Source organism: Colobus angolensis, unplaced genomic scaffold, assembly GCF_000951035.1.
Source record: "Colobus angolensis palliatus isolate OR3802 unplaced genomic scaffold, Cang.pa_1.0 Scaffold6, whole genome shotgun sequence".
In the NCBI taxonomy this organism is placed as follows: domain Eukaryota; kingdom Metazoa; phylum Chordata; class Mammalia; order Primates; family Cercopithecidae; genus Colobus; species Colobus angolensis.
The window spans coordinates 5157192-5161432 of NW_012119598.1; the positions used below are offsets into that span (position 1 = coordinate 5157192).

The 4241-nt window shown below is 44.2% G+C and overlaps 1 protein-coding gene across 1 annotated transcript in view; it reads left to right on the forward strand.

Moving 5' to 3' along the window:
- CDYL (chromodomain protein, Y-like) overlaps positions 1 to 4241 on the forward strand; it is a 260878-nt gene that overhangs the window by 9497 nt on the left and 247140 nt on the right. Inside the window, exon 2 of the mRNA XM_011962628.1 lies at positions 1439 to 1579. The gene's annotated coding sequence lies outside the window, so the exon portion shown is untranslated. The remainder of the gene's footprint in view (positions 1 to 1438; positions 1580 to 4241) is intronic.

The window sequence follows — 4241 nt, forward strand, 5'->3', positions numbered from 1 at the left end:
GTTGCGCCGGGTCCCGTCGACAGCCCAGGGGATGAGGAGTGCAGGCGCCGCTCGGAACTGGCGGGCAGCTCCGCCTGCACCTCTAGGGCAGGATCCACTGGGTGAAGCCAGCTGGGCTCCTGAACTGGACGGGGACTTGGAGAACTTTTATATCTAGCCGGAGGCTCGTACGTGTACCAATCAGCATGCTGTGTCTAGCTCAAGGTTTGTGAATACACCAATTGGTACTCTGTATCTAGCTAACCTAGTGGAGACTTCGAGGACTAGCACTCTGTGACTCTGTGTCTAGCTCAAGGATTGTCAACGCACCAATCAGCACTCTGTGTCTAGCTCAGGGTTTGTAAATACACCAATCAGTACTCTTGTGTGTAGCTCAAGGTTTGTGAATACACTCTGTATCTAGCTAATCTAGTGGGGACTTGGAGGACTGGCGCTCTGTGACCCTGTGTCTAGCTCAAGGATTGTAAACGCACCAATTAGCACTCTGTCAAAACGTACCAATCAGCTCTCTGTAAAGTGGACCAGTCAGCAGGATGTGGGTGGGGCCGGAAAAGGGAATAAAAGCAGGCTACCCGAATCTGCTGAGGCAACCCGCTGGGGTCTGCTTCCTAGCTGTGGGGGGATTTGTTCTTTCACTCTTTGGGTCCACGCTGCCTTTATGAGCTGTAACACTCACCTGGAAGTTCTGCAGCTTGGTTCCTGAAGCCAGCAAGACCACGAACCCACTGGGAAGAATAAACAACTCCAGACACGCTGCCTCTAAGAGCTGTAACACTCACCACGAAGGTCTGCAGCTTCACTCCTGACAGCAAGACCAGGAACCCAGCAGAAGAAAGAAACTCCAGACACAACGGCTGAAGGAACAAGCCCCAGACACACCATCTTTAAGAACTGTAACACTCACCACGAGGGTCCACGGCTTCATTCTTTAAGTCAGTGAGACCAAGAACCCACCAATTGTGGACACAACATGAGGACAAGAAGCGCCTCCTTGTCATCTGTGTGTCCACCAGTTTACTAGAAAAGCTAAAAAAAGGAAAGGGGATGGTTCTTAAGGTGTAATGCAGACACATTTTCGTGACTGCAAATGCTAGCCTTCCAACCTCATGATAAATATCAGGTCACTTGGCTTACTTACTCTTTCATGTATTGTAATGCATCATTATAAATTGCAGGTAACCAAGATATTGACATACATTGTGGTGAAGAAGAGCAAGTTTGACAACTTTAAGCATTGCTTTTTATTCCTTATCATTTTAAATGTGTTACTGCTTTTGATGCACTCCTTACTGATATTTATTGCTTCCTCTGCACAAGCACAAAATGCTGGCTCACTCTCAAATTCAATGTAGACCTGGGGAAAGTCATTAAATGCCATGAGCCTTGGGTTTTTCCCATGTACTGTAGTAAATTCCTCTTGTTGGGATTGTAATTGCAGGTGGTAATCAGAGAACACAGAGCCCCCAGAATGATTTTATGGGATTTCAAGCAGGCCACAGGCCAGCCTGGAGAAAAAGCAGGAAGAAGAACTGGCAATACGAGGGCCTGACCCGAAAGTTATTTCTGAAGAGAAACAATGGTAAGAACTTGCAGGAATCAAATTAGTTCGGATGTAGTAGGCAGAATTCTTAGACCCCCGTTATTTAAAAATAATGATTTTACCAATATGTAGTCAGAAATTGTTCAACCTAACCTTTCTGGTATTCCACAGTCATAATACTCTAGCTGTTCGGACAACGCCTTCTCTCTCGCAAGCTCTCTTTTTTCATTCTCTTTAAATCTTCTCCCGTTTGGCTTCCCTAAATTTTTTGTAGCCAGAGCTTCCATTGTATTGCAGTGGTTACTTTTGTGTCTCCTATTGCTTTCTTTAATGACTTTTCATGACCTGAGACATCATTGGCTTCCTTTAATTTTCCACTTTCTCCAAGTCAATTGATAGCACATCCTGCATTCTGTTTACAAGTATCGGAGAAGGTAGCAATAATTTTTTTTTTTTCCTCATCTTCAGGAAGGGATGCCTGAATTCTTGACAGGGCCAGATAGAATGTAAACGTGGTTTTCTACATTGCTAAGAAATAACAGGCAAGTCTAGATACCACGAGAGCTAGCAACCTGAAGAAGTCATCTGTTCTTTCATTTATTTACTGTGTATGGTGTTGGGTGCACAAAAAACATGGAGCAAGATGCTTCAGGGTGTTTAGCAATGAGCAAGACAAAGACACTGACAAGGAGCTTTCATTCTGCAAGCCGAGTAAGACAGGAGCTCAAATCGATACCATACAGGTAGCATGAAATGGGCGCCGCAGAGAGGGACACAGAGCTATGGGAAAATCAAATGAGGGAAAGATTACATCTCATCGGGAAAGGCTTGGTGGAGGTTCAGGTCAGTTCTGGGAATTATGAGTTTGAAGTCATTGGGGCATTCAAGGGAAGCATGAGCAGGCAGTGGGAACCTGGGACCGAAATCAGGAAGAAAAGGATGGGTAGGATATAAGGGGTCCAAAGTCATTTGGAGGAGGTTGTCATGGCTGGAGCGGTGGGGGGGCTCACACCTGAGATTCCAGTACTTTAGGAGGCTGAGGCAGGAGGATCACTTCAGCCAGGGAGTTTGAGAAAGAGGTTGTCCTCAGTTCCCTAATTCCTGTTCTGGCTACTGAGATACTTTCACTCCTACAGCTTCCAGAGCCTGGTGCAGCTGGGGCTTTTAACTTACCGACAGATGTTCTGCTGTAGCTGGCTCATCCAGGATCCACCATAAGGGACTTCTGCTTAGGTGAAATTGCATTCAGTTTTTGAAAGAAAAGAGGGTCAGGCACTGTGGCTAAAGGCCTTTGGGAGGCTGAGGTGAGGGAGTCTCTTGACGCCAGGAGTTCAGCAACAGCCTGGCCAACATTGTGAGGCTCCATCTCTAAAAAAAAATTAAAATAAAAATTAGCTGGACACAGTAGCATATGCCTGTAGTTCCAGACACTCAGGAGGCTGAAGTGGGAGGCAGAAGCATCACTTGAGCCCAGGAGTTTGAAGCTACAGTGAGCTATGATCAGGTCATTGCACTCAAGCATGGGGAACAGAACAAAGACCCTGACTTAAAAATAATAATAATAACAAAATGAAAAGGAAAGAGCTTTTTGTGGTTTTGTTAGATTTTTGTTTTTGTTGGTTTGTTTTGTTTTTTCTTATTTTTTGCATTGTCTTCACAGACGTCACCCTGTTAAATTTTCTTTTCTTTTTCCTTTTTTTGAGGCAGGGTCTCACTCTATGTCACATAGGCTGAAGTGCAGTGGCTCAGGACGGCTCACAAGAGCCTCTACCCCCTGGGCTCAAGGGATCCTCCTGCCTCAGCCTCCCAAATAGCTGTGACTATAGGCACATGCCACCACACCTGGCTGATTTTTTATGTTTTATAGAGATGGTGCCTCACTATATCGCCCAGGCTGGTCTCCTGCTCTCAAGCAATCCTCCTGCCTCAGCCTCCCAAAGTGCTAGGATTATAGGTGTGAGCCGCTGCACCAGGTCCCAGACATTCTTTTTGAATATACCTAAGACATTTGTAATAATAGATTATGTATTAGGCTATAGACCAGGAAATAATTTATTATTTAATTTTTTTCATTTTTAAGAATGTCCAGTTTTTTGGTTGTGGTGGTGGTGGTGGTGGTTTTCTCTGTGTTTCATTTGTTTGGTTGGTTTTTGTCGCCCAAGCTGGAATGTGGTGGCATGATCTCAGCTCACTGCTACCTCTGCCTCCTGGGTTCAAATGATTCTCCCATCTCAGCCTCCCAAGTAGCTGGGACTACAGCATGTGCCATGATGCCCAACTAATTTTTGTATTATAAGTAGACACGGAATTTCACCATGTTGGCCAAACTGGTCTCGAACTTCTGACCTCAAGTGATTCACTCACCTCAGCCTTCCAAAGTGCTAGGATTACAGGTGTGAACCACCATGCCCGGACCTCATAATTTCCTTCATCTTAAAAGTATAAAAAAGTTTTCTTTTTGATCCATATTCCCACTACCCAGAGGTAATATCATTTATAGTAGCAGACTTTTCTATTTGATTAATGCAACTGAGGCAAATTAATATTTGTGTGTTGATTCTACTTTTATTTGCAAATTTTTAAAAAACAAAAATTGGATGATGTTGTAATATTGGTATTTTCTTTTTCACTAAATTATATATCATGGCCTTTTTTGACGTATACACCTATATTATCATTTTAGGTTCCTGCCGGGTGTTCC